Source organism: Pongo abelii, chromosome 18, assembly GCF_028885655.2.
Source record: "Pongo abelii isolate AG06213 chromosome 18, NHGRI_mPonAbe1-v2.0_pri, whole genome shotgun sequence".
In the NCBI taxonomy this organism is placed as follows: Eukaryota; Metazoa; Chordata; class Mammalia; order Primates; family Hominidae; genus Pongo; species Pongo abelii.
The window spans coordinates 24,653,315-24,666,007 of record NC_072003.2 but is presented as its reverse complement, the minus strand read 5'-3'; the positions used below and the strand labels follow the sequence as shown (position 1 = coordinate 24,666,007).

The 12,693-nt window shown below is 48.8% G+C and overlaps 1 protein-coding gene across 3 annotated transcripts in view; it reads right to left on the bottom strand.

The window, feature by feature from the left end:
- Positions 1 to 12,693, bottom strand: part of LOC100441217 (nuclear pore complex-interacting protein family member B13) — a 104,362-nt gene that overhangs the window by 57,951 nt on the left and 33,718 nt on the right. The gene's annotated exons all lie outside the window — the stretch shown is intronic.

The window sequence follows — 12,693 nt, the reverse complement described above, 5'->3', positions numbered from 1 at the left end:
CAAGTATTTTCTCCACCTTTCCCAAATGTACTCATTTGGTTCACCAGGGTCGGAGAAGGCTTCCCTGAGGAAAACAGTCATTTATTTGATCACTACAGAGTGATCAGTGATCAAAGAAATGAAGGGGAAACTCTTTTCCATAAAAAATCCCAGCTAAAACATAAAGAATGATACCATAGAAGAATGAGCCATTGTGCAACAACAATGGATTACTAGGATATTTGATATTAATGAATTATTATTAAAGTTAGTATTACAGTCACATATACATGTTTTTTTGTCAAGACAAGGTCTAGCTATATTGATCAGGCTGATCTCAAACTCCTGGGCTGAAGTGATCCTCCTGCCTCAGCTTCCCAAAGTGCTGGAATTACAGGCATGAGCCGTCACATGCAGCCCAACAGTTACAGTTTTTAAAATTCTTATATTTTAGATGTTATCATTAAAGAAAGTTGAGCAATGAACATCAGGAACTCTGTTATTTTTGCAACTTTTTGTGAGCCAAACTATTGCGAAATAAAAAGTCATTGAAAATAAACAAATCCATGTCCTTCGGAGATACATATTAAAACGTTCACTTATGCAATGCATGGTAAAGAGCTCATGGTAGCTGGGCGCGGTGGCTCACACTTGTAACCCCAACACTTTGGGAGGCTGAGGCGGGAGAATTGCTTTGAGTTCGAGACCAGTCTGGGCAACAAGGCAAGACCCTGTCTCTACAAAAAATATAAAAATTGGCTGGACATGGTGGCACGTGCCTGTAGTCCCAGCTACTCAAGAGGCTGAGGCATGAGAATGGCTTGAACCCGGGAGGCAGAGGTTGCAGCAAGCTGAGATTGTGCCATCGCACTCCAGCCTGGGTAATAGTGAGACCCTGTCTCAAAAATAAAAAGAAAAGAAAAAGAGCTCATGGTAGTTCATTATCCTATGCTGTCTACTTTATGTTTCCATCATAAAAGGCTAAATAAAAAGCTCCTCCAGTGATTCAAATACACAGCCAGGGCTAAGGATCAGGCTCCACTCTGGGACTCGGAGGGGTGATGAAGTTCCCAGCCCTGCCTGTCCATTGGAATCACCTAAGGAGTTTGTTAAGTGCCAAGTGCCTAGGGCCCCACCCCAGACCAACTAAATCAGCACCTCTAGGGGGAGGACCCTGACAGCCACAGATCCTTAATAAGATCATCAGATGCAGCCAATGCATTCCAGACCAACTGAAGCAGAGTTCAGATCAGACCGTGGACCCGGACAGACCTGGGTTCTAATCCCAGCCCTGCTATATTCTAGCTGATGACCTTGGGCAAGTCCCTTCACCTCCAAGCCTCAGTTTTTATACCTGGAAAATGGGAGTCGTTCGTCCTACTGCTTGCTCGACCTACCCCCCGGGACTGCCAGGAGGGACAAATGACATGAGGCCCATGGGACTGTGTCGTAAAGCGGAATTTCTCCAACCTAAGGCGTGGAGGTAGTGGTGTTTGCTTTGTAGACTGGGTAGAAATGCTGCATTGCAGGCTGGTTTTTCATCCGGAAAAGCTGACGCCTTCCTGCCCGCCCCCACAGTCGGTGGGTGGGTTATCAGGGAATTGCAAATCCATTTCACCTGTAGCCCAAGCCCTACCCACTGTGAAAGACGGAGGTGCTGGCTGGCAGAGAGAGGAGGAAGGGGTGGGGCATGGCTGTCAATGATTCATTTATTTCTTGGTCAAATATACGGGCAGGACTCGCTTATAGGCCAGGATGTGGGTGAAGTGCTGCGGACGGAGCTGCGAACGAGACAGCGAGACCCCTGCCCCATTCAGCCTCCTGCCCTGGGGGAGATGGATAGTAAGTAAACCACGGTGCAAATAAATATATAATTACAATCGGAATTACAATCAGTGAGAGCTGCAACAAAGGAAAAAGGTCAGTCATTTGAGGCCTGATATCACCCCTTAATCACTGAGGGTTGAGGTAGGCAGGTTAACCAAGCTTTTCTGGAAACGGCCAGCTGATAACAAAGGAACAAAGGAAAAAGAAGGTGGCGGGGGTGGAGGGGCAGCTTCTGTGTGAAGCAGTGCATAGCACGGGGCTAGCTGGCGTGGCTCAATCCCAGCTTGCCATTTCCTAGCTGTGGGACCTTGGGTCAGTTCCTTGGTGGTGAAGATTAAATGAGATCGAACATGTTAAGTACTTAGAATAGTACCTGGCACAGAGTAACAGCTAAAGAAAGGGTAATATGAGTAGTAGTGGTAGCAGTAATAATAATAGAAGCAGTGACAGTAGCCTCTGGTATATGGAAACATCAAACTGTACACCTTAAATATATTTTCGAGACAGGGTCTCGCTCTGTCACCCAAGCTGGAGCACGGTAGTGTAATCATAGCTCATTGCAGCCTCGACCTCCCAGGTTCAAGTGATCCTCCCACCTCAGCCCCCCAGGTAGCTGGGACTACAGACGCACACCACAACACCCAGCTAATTTTTGTATTTTTTGTAGAGACAGGATTTCACTCTATTGCTTGAGCTAGTCTCGAACTCCTGAGCTCAAGTGATCCACCTGCCTCGGCCTCCCAAAGTCCTGGGATTATAGGCATGAACCACGGTGCCCAACCTATATACCATTTTTATTTGTCACTATACATCAATAAAGCTCAAGAGTTTGGTGGGGGAAAAACCCAGTGGGTTCACAATACACCACTGTACCAGATGCTTTATATATCAGAAGCATCTATGGCCCACAGGCCAGCTATTTATAAATAAAGTTTCATTGGAACAGTCACACCCATTCATTTATGTATTATAAATGAATATGGCAGCTTTTGAGCTACACAGCAGAGTTAGGGGTTGCCACAGTGTATGGCATGCAAAGCCTAAAGTATTTATCAGCCAGCCCTTTCCAGAAAAGGTTGGCTAACCTCTGCCTACCTCAACCCCCACAACATGCTAAGACACAGTGATTAAGGGGTGAAATCAGGCCTCAAATGACAGTCTTTTGCCTGCAAATCCAGTCTTCTTCAGCCTTGGCATCAACACGCAGGACAGAGACAGCCAGGGGAGGCTTGAAATGCAGCCCATATCCAGCTTAACAAGACCCTCAAATCCTAACCTTCCCTCAGCCCAGTAAAACTGAGTCCCCAGCCACTGGTAGAAAACCTGCCCTGCAAATGCAACAAGGACATTGACAGACGGAACACTGCACAGTTTTTTGTTTTTTTGTGTTTTGAGACTGAGTCTCACTCTGCCGCCCAGGCTGGAGTGCAGTGGCCTGATCTCGGCTCACTGAAACCTCCACCTCCCAGGTTCAAGCAATTCTTCTGCCTCAGCCTCCTGAGTAGCTGGGATTATAGGCACCTGCCACCACGCCCGGCTAATTTTTGGATTTTTTGATAGAGATGGGGTTTCACCATGTTGGCTAGGCTGGTCTCGAACTCCTGACCTCAATTGATTCGCCTGCCTTGGCCTCACAAAGTGCTGGGATTACAGGCATCAGCCACCACGCCCAGCCATTGCTGTTTCTAATTTGCACATTCAAAGAGCTTTGTCAAATTCTTCTCCTCACGCTGCCTCTCTTGTATGGCTCTAAATACAGATTTTCAGATTATCTCAAGTTACAGATAGGGAGGCCAACACAGGGTCCCCTCTTCGCTGGCAAAAAAAAAAAAAAAAAGGAAATAGCCTCTTTTTTTTTTTTCCTGAGACGGTTTCACTCTCATCGCCCAGGCTGCAGCACAATGGTGCGTTCTCAGCTCACTGCAGCCTCCGCTTCCCACATTGAAGTGGTTCTCCTACCTCATCCTGCCATATAGCAGGGATTACAGGTGCACGCCACCAAGCCTGGCTAATTTTTGCACTTGTAGTACAGACGGGGTTTTACCATGTTGGCCAGGCTGGTCTCGAACTCCTGACTGACCTCAAGTGATCCACCCACCTCGGCCTCCCAAAGTGCTGGGATTACAGGCATGAGCCACTGCGCCCAGCCTGGAAATAGCCTCTATCTGACGTGGAAGGCCTTACTTGACAACAAAGACAACTAACTTCTGAAGTAGGTCAGACAATAATAAAAATAAAAATGGAGGAAATAAAAAAGGAGGAAAAAAAATCATGGGGCACTGGATTGTAATCCAGGGAGCATCTCATTTAACCCAAACCAAGGAGAATCTTTTGACATCATACACTAGGTACAAAAGACAGAGCCACCTCCAGGGCGTTTCCCACCCTCAGACACTGAAATACAGCAACTCCTGTCCCAGATAGCATTGAAAGCAGCTTGTGAACTGGTCCCTCCTTCATCTGAAATGAAAACAATTCAGAGAAGGCCTGGCTGAAGGCAGAGGGAGGAAAAGCCTGATTCATCCAAACAGAGTGATGTGTTCTTTGGCATCCACCATATTGACATCTACGTTTGGTACCAGATCAGCTGGCCAGAAACCCTGTGGTTTGAACCAATTAGGTACGGCAGCCCCAGGCACTGATTCTTGGAGCGCAGGGTAGTTTAAGGACCTTGTCTGGGTCTTTCCGCATGTTGACCTGTTTGTCAGAAACACTCTCGGCTTTTAGTTCTAATGGGTTTTCTGCTGGTTACCTCTGCTCTGCACTGCTAAAGTGCCCCCCACAACCCCTGCACCCAGCAGGAGGTAATGCGTGCAGCAGCAATACGATTTAGAGCAGTGGCCCTCAAACGCGGCTCCATCACCAGCATCGGTGGCACCTGGGAACTTGTTGGGAACCACAGATGCTTGGGACCCACCCAGACCTACTACATCAGAAACTGTGGGTGGGGACCAGCAATCTGTGTTTCAAGCGTGAGAACCCAGTGGGAGGGTTCCTGACACATCACCACTCTGACCCTCGATGTCTTCATCTGTCAAGTGGGGAGACAGATCATCCTGTCCTACTGTGAGGACTAAATAAATAATACAGTGCAGCCAGCTGTTATCCTTATTATTAGACGGAGACTAAACGTCCAGCAGTAAGAGATTTGCCAGTATAACGTAAACATTGGTGATTTGTTTGCCCTGTTGCTTACCAACTGTGCAAAATGCCTCCCTGCCCAGGACCTCCGTTTCCTCTACTGGAGCACACCCCGGAATCTTTTCCCATGCCCTTTGCTCATCAACTTGTCTGTTTTCTTTGTTTGTTTGTTTGTTTCAAGAGATGGGGTCTCACTATGTTGACCAGATTGGTCTTAAACTCTTGGCCTCAAGAAATCTTCCCCCCTAAGCCTCCCAAAGTGCCAGGACTACAGGTGTGAGCCACCACACCTGGCCCTTTTTCTGGTTTTGGATGCTGTAGTGGGCACAGGTGAATGTCCTGGCTCAGCCTCCCTCTCTACCTGCCTGGGTGCCTGCAAAGGAAGTGCCACCGACCTCACCCCCATGTCCAGTGTATCCTCTTCCTTTCAGCCTGAGGATCTTCCAAAACCTGTCCAACCTGAGTGTGTCATTCCACTGGTGAAAAACCTTTCCTCAGCTCCCACCACGGTAGGGTTAAAATTCCAAGTCCTGGCTGAATGTGGTGGTTCACCCACCCCTGTAATCCTAGCATTTTGGGAGGCCAAGGCAGGGCATCACTTGAGCTCAGGAGTTGAAGACCAGCCTGAGTAACATACAGAAACCCCATCTCTACCAAAAATAGAAAAAGTTACTTGGGCGTGGTGGCACGCAACTATGGTCCCAGCTACTTGCGAGGCTGAGGTGGGAGGATCGCTTGAGCCCTGGAGGTGGAGGGTACAGTGAGCTGAGATGGCACCACCGCACTCCAACCTTGGTTGACAGAGTGAGACTCCATCTCAAAAAAAAAAAAAAAATTCCAAGTCCTTATTGTGACACATAATTGCAGCCTTGATCTCTGATGCTCCCTGACTCTTGCCTCTCTTTTCACTTACATCCTAGCCCTTCCAATCTAGCCAAGCAGAATTCTTTTTTCCTTTCTTTCTTTTGAGACGGAGTCTTGCTCTGTCACCCAGACTGGAGTACAGTGGCGCGATCTCGGCTCACCACAACCTCCGCCTCCCGGGTTCAAGCGATTCTCCTGCCTGAGCCTCTCGAGTTGCTGGGATTACAGGCATGCACCACCACATCCAGCTAATTTTTGTATTTTCAGTAGAGACGGGGTTTTACCACATTGGCCAGGCTGGTCTTGAGCTCCTAGTCTCAGGTGATCTGCCTGCCTCAGCCTCCCAAAGTGCTGGGATTACAGGCAAGAGCCACTGCACCCAGCCTAGCCAAGCCGAATTCCAAGCGATTCCCAAACACCCACAAGCTCCCTCAACTGGCCCTTTGCACATGCCAGTTGCTCTACCAGGAGCACCCTCCCACCCCACCACCTCCAACCATATTCACCTGGCCAGAGTCTCGCATTCCTTAGACTTGAGCATCTCCTCTCCTCCCTGGATGCTAGCCGTGGAGCCCCAGGCTGAGTCAGGGACCACTCTCCCAGCCCCCACAACTCCCAGCACTTCCCTCCCTCAGAGCCCCCACTGTCCATCCTGCAGTTGTTGGTTTAACTGCCTGCCACCCACCTTCCATCTCTCCTCCAGGTCAGTGGTCAAGGTCTGTTTCTTTCTAGCTCAGCCCCGGCACAACACCTGATTATTAAATGACGGAAAGCATGACAGAGAAATGGAAAGAAAATGGAGTTTCAACGCTTTAATCAACGGTCCAAGATCAGGCCTTGGTGGGTGGGGACAGAGACTGATCATGAAGGGGCACAAGGGAACTTCCTGGGGTCCTTGCAATGTTCTGTATCTTGACAGGGGTTGAAAGTATTCCTTTATCAAGACTCATCAAATGCTAACTTGAGATCAGCAATTTCACTGTATGTAAATTTTAAGCAAAAAACTCAGAACGGTAAGCAGATCTTAAACTCTAGCTAATGATTTACTTGGAAGTGGGTGCGTGAAAGAATACTAATATATTTCGAAGGAAGTTTCAGATATCAAAAAAACTAGGTTCAGTGGCCCAAGCCTGTAATCCCAGTACTTTGGGAGGCTGAGGTGGGAGGATTGCTTGAGGCCAGGAGTTCAAGACCAGACTGGGAAACACAGGGAGCCCTCATGCCTATAAAAAATTAAAAAATTAGCCAAACACAGTAGTGTGCACCTGTAGGGCCCAATCTACTTGGGAGGCAGAAGTGGGAAGATCATTGGAGCCCAGGAGTTGGAGGCTGCAGTGAGCTATGATCGCACCACTGCACTCTAGTCTGTGAGACAGAGTGAGACCCTATCTCAAAAACAAAAAAGAAAACAAAAGTAGCCGGTTGGCTGGCTGATTAGCTATCTGGTTAGACAGACAGATATGTGACAAAGCAAGTTTAGCAAAATGTTAACTGTGGTTCTAGGTACCAACTATACGACTGCTCACTGCAGAATTCTTTCAACTTTTCTGTAGGTTTAAAAATGTTCATAGTAAAATACGGGGGGGGAAATATTACATATTGTACAGACAGGACTAAAAATACCTCTTACTGCAAATGAGCTGAGTAGCTTTCACTGAATGTTCCAAACCAGTGATTTACAACCCTGAACTACCTGGAGATCTTGTTAAAATGAGTTTGACTTGGTAGGTTTGGGAGGAGGCCTGAGACCCAGCATTTCTAGCAAACTTCCGGGGGATATCGAGCTGTTCCAACTGGTCCAAGGACCTCTGCTTTCAGCTGGGACCTAATAAATGATCTCCTTTGGCCTTGATCCCCTTATCTACAAGATCCTCCTCCCCCAAAGCTAAACCACAGACTCAGTGCCAATGAGAACAAAGGCAGGAGACTGGGGTCCGGCCGGAGCCCTAGCAGTCTTGGTCAGCCCTGCCCAGGCTCCCAAAAGCCTCAGCAGCCCCAGAGCCAGAAGGACAGATGGCAGGAGCCCCACCAAGCAGCCAGGGCTGGAATAGACATCCGAGTCATGCACTGGGAACAGGGCCAGCTGGGGAGGATTGGCCGACTCAGTGACTCAGCACGAAGTGGCCTGGAGGAGCCGGCTCTGCCAGCTCCCACCCAGGCCCCGCCTGACCTGACCCCAGCTGCCCCAGGCCTTGGCTGATCACTCTGAGGACAGGCGACAGGTGATGGATGGCCTGCTGCTGCTCTGAGGATGGGAGAGCAGCAAGCCTGGACTCTCCCCATCTTCCTGGCTCCACTGTGATTCAATCCCTGAGAGTGATGGGAAGACAAGCAAAGAGGATGTCCTGTTGTCCTCCTCCCCAGATCACAGGGCTCAGGTCCGGGACAGAGAGAGGAGGTGAAGCCAACAACAAATCAAGTTGCAAACCGTTTTCAAGAAGGGGCTGCTGAGGTCCCCAAAGGAAGAGCACCGAGACCAAAGCCACGAGTCTAGCTGATTCTCACAGGACCTGGTTCCTACACTTCCTTGCCCCCATCTCAATTGCTAGGCTATGTTGCTAGGTAGTTATGTGGTTATTATGTTTGTTTGTTTGAGACAGGGTCTCAGTCTGTTGCCCAGACTGGAGCGATCTCGGCTCACTGCAACCTCTGCCTCCCGGGTACAAGCAATTCTCCTGCCTCTGCCTCCTAAATAGCAGGGATTACAAGTGCTCAACACCATGCACAGCTAATTTTTGTATTTTTAGTAGAGATGGGATTTCACCATGTTGGTCGGGCTGGTCTCAAACTCCTGACCTCAGGTGATCTACCTGTCTCGGCCTCCCAAAGTGCTGGGTTTATAGGTGTGAGCCACCACACCCGGCCTTGAACAAGATTTTTAAAAGCACTTAGCATCACCGAATTGCACACTTAAAATGGTTAAAACGGCAAATCTTAGGTTACATATATTTAACCCCCCAAAATGCAACGTTTTAAAAAAGAAAATAAGGCTCTTGACACCATGCCAGGCCTTCAGAACATCTGTGCATACATGAGTCCCCTTCGTCTTTCCTGCTGGTAATACCTGAACAGGATGAAGGCAGAGAAGCAGCTTAATCTCATGTCCTGTGAGGCCTCATGCACACTTCACCCTTATGCAAGACATAACATATGTGCCACATGTACTGAGCACCTCCCCATTGAACACAACACTAAAATTACCACCAAAGGCCCACCGTGTGCCTGGCTGTGTCTTAGGCACTGAGGTTACAAGGTGGATACTGCCATGTGAAGCCTCTAGTCTAACACAAAGCCATTATTTAGCCAAGACCCTCCCGTTCAGCAGTTACAACCAAGAGAAGTGACATGATTGTGCAGAACAGCCAATCGTGAGTTCGAATCTCTGCTCTACTACTCACATTGAGCAAGGCACTTATGTCTACGATTCAGTTTGTCTGTAAAATGAGAAAAATAGTACCAAGTTCACCAGGACTGCTGTGAGAGTCAGGTGAGACATGCATATAAAGAACTTAGCATAGTGCTAGTCAGTACACAGCAAGCATCTAATAAATGTCGATTCCCGTCCTTGCCTCGCATAGGAAGAAAGAATGCCTGAAAATGGAAAGGGGACAAAAAAGGAAGCTAAAAAGTCATCAGAGCTAAAGACATGCTTAGACCAGCGGTGAACAAACTTCTTCTGTAAAGGGCCAGATGGTAGGTATCTTAGACTTTGCGGGTGCTACAGTCTCTGTAGCAACTACACAACTCCACTGCCGCAGCTCCAGACACCTGTAGACACTATGCGATGAATGCGAGTGGCTGTGTTCCAATAAAACTTTATTTACAAAAACAGGTAGCAGGCCAGATTCGGCCCACAGGCTACTGGCTAACTCCTGGTCTAAACTCTAATCTGCAAAAAGGTAAATGGCAACCCCATGGGGTACCTGAACAGGAACCCAAAGAGAAGTTCAGGCTTCCTGGACAGAGAGTGTCAGCCAATCAAAGTGTTCTCTCCCGGACAGGTGCACAAATGTCAGAAATGCAGCAGCCTGCACACCCACATTTGACACCCTGCTGGATCTCACTACACAAGAGGCAGACCACAGCCAGGCACGGTGGCTCAAGCCTGTAATCCCAGCACTTTGGGAGGCCAAAGTGGGCGGATCGCTTGAAGTCAGGAGATCGAGACCATCCTGGCCAACATGGTGAAACCCCATCTCTACTAAAAATACAAAAACTAGCTGGGCATGGTGGTGTGCGCCTGTAGTCCCAGTTACTCACGAGGCTGAGGCAGGAGAATTGCTTGAACCTTGGAGGTGGAGGCTGCAGAGCCAAGATCATGCCACTGCACTACATCCTTGGCGACAGAGCGAGACTCCAAAGAGACAAACCACAGTGTCTTCCACCATCTTGGAAGACCAGCAATGACACAGGAGGAGCCGGGGGAGATGAGACAGAAACAGAAAACAATGACTGGGGAGAAGAGTCAGGGTGTCCCAGCCCCACAACAGTGCAGCCTTTTAGCCGCCAGAGCTGAGAGCTTCATGTCACCCAGGGTGGCAGAGCAAATCCCAGGCCCAGGCTGCCAGGAACGCAGAAAGCACAAAAAAAGGTCCAAGTCAGATCTGTGAGTCACCTTGGTACACACACGCCCAGGGGAGAAGTGAAAGGGAATTTATCCAGATTCCCAAGGGAGATCAGAAATCAGAATGTCCCTCCTTTAAAAAGCTTCCAGAACCATCCATGGCAAGAGAGCTCTTCCCAGGCTCCCAGAGGAAGCTCGATGGGTCAGGTGATCCCCACGCCAGCCAGGCAGCCCCAACCAGACTCTGTTTACCCTGAGCAATCCAAGGTCTGCAGCCACCCAGGTGAGGTGTGACTTGTTTTGTATAAATCCCAGTTCTAAAGAATGGCTCGGCCAGACGCGGTGGCTCACACCTGTAATCTCAACACTTTGGGAGGCCAAGGCGGGTGGATCACCTGAGGTCAGGAGTTCAAGAGTAGCCTGGCCAAGATGGTGAAGCTCCGTCTCTACTAAAAATACAAAAATTAGTCAAGCATGGTGATGGGCGCCTGTAATCCCGGCGACTCAGGAGGCTGAAGCAGAAAAATTGCTTGAACCCAGGAGGCGGGGTTGCAGTGGGCTGAGATCGTGCCACTGCATTCCAGCCTGGGCAACAAGAGCAAGAATCCATCTAAAACAAACAAACCAAAGACAAAAAAGAATAGCCCGACATTTGACAAACAGGGACACTCGACTGCCACACACTTACACACACTGATATGCAATACATACAACAGCCACTGACTCATGAGCCCCTCTCTTCTGTGTCAGGCACCAGCCAGGGATCCAAAATGGGGTGACCCCTGGGCTCAAGAGATCCTCTAGCCTTGGCCTTTCAAAGTGCTGGGATTACAGGCATGAGTCACCATTGCCTTTGTGAACTTTATACATATGCAAGCACACACAACACAAAGACACACACACACATACATGAACATAAACACACTCACAAGCACACATTCACATATAAGCACATACACGCATATACATGCCTATGACTACCGAGACACACGAGCAAGCACATGCATGCATACATACACGTACACACAGATGCATAGGAATACATACACAGACGCGTGCACTTGCTCATTTCTCCAACCCAGCTCCTCTTTGGGCAAGGACATAACAACACGGTACTCCTCAGAACATACACTGGGACATGCATTTCTTTTTTCTTTTTTTTTTTTTTTGAGACAGAGTCTCATTCTGTCACCCTGGTTGGAGTGCAGTGGTGTGATCTCTGCTCACTGCAACCTCCGCCTCCCAGGGTTAAGTGATTCTCCTGCCTCAGCCTCCTGACTAGCTGGGATTACAGGCATGCGCCACCACGCCTGGCTAATTTTTGTATTTTTAGCAGAGATGGCATTTCACCATGTTGTCTAAGCTGGTCTCGAACTCCTGAACTCAACTGATCTGCCTGCCTCAGCTTCCCAAAGTGCTGGCACTACAGATGTGAGCCACCACGCCCGGCCTGGGACATAGGTTTCTAAAATCTCTTAGTTATCATCAACCTCCTCCTCCATACTGAGGCCCACCAAGCCCTTTTGTCACCCACAAGGTGAGCCTCTGCCCCTCACAGAGGTTTAGACCAAACCCAACAGAACCACAGAGGTGAAAAGTGCTCCCACTGCAATCTGCCCAATACCAGCTGACTAGCCATGAATCAGCATTAAATAGGTGCTCCAAGGCCTCCCTGCCATACTCACAATAAAACCCAGACAGCTCATCTGGCTCACAAGGGGACTCTCCCACTTCTCAGGCACCCACCGTCTCTTAGCCTTCTCTGGCTGTGCTGGCTTTTCTTGCTGTTCTCTCCACACCTCCCCACCCCAGGGCCCTTGCACTTGTTCCCCTCTGCCTGGAACACTCTTCCTCCAGGTGTTTGCTCCACCCACTGCCTCACCCCTCTAGGTCTCTGCTTACATGCAGTTTTCTGGTCAGGCCTTCCCAGATCTCTCTTATCAAAAGCTGAACATGAGCCTGGGCAACACAGCAAGATCCCATCTCTATTAAAAAAAATAAAGAATAGGCCAGGCGTGGTGACTCACACCTGTAATCCCAGCACTTTGAGAGGCCAAGGCGAGAGGATCGCTTGAGCCCAGGGGTTTGAGACCAGCCTGGGCAACATAGTAATACCCCATCTCCCCATCTTTAATTATTAATTAATTAAAAGTAAGCCAAGTTGGGGAGCAGGTGGAGGGAGAGCATCAGGAGGAATAGCTAATGGAACCTGGGCTTGATTCTTAGATGATGGGTTGATCTGTGCAGCAAATCACCATGGCACACATCTACCTATGTAACAAACTTGCACGTCCTGTATATGTACCCTGGAACTTAAA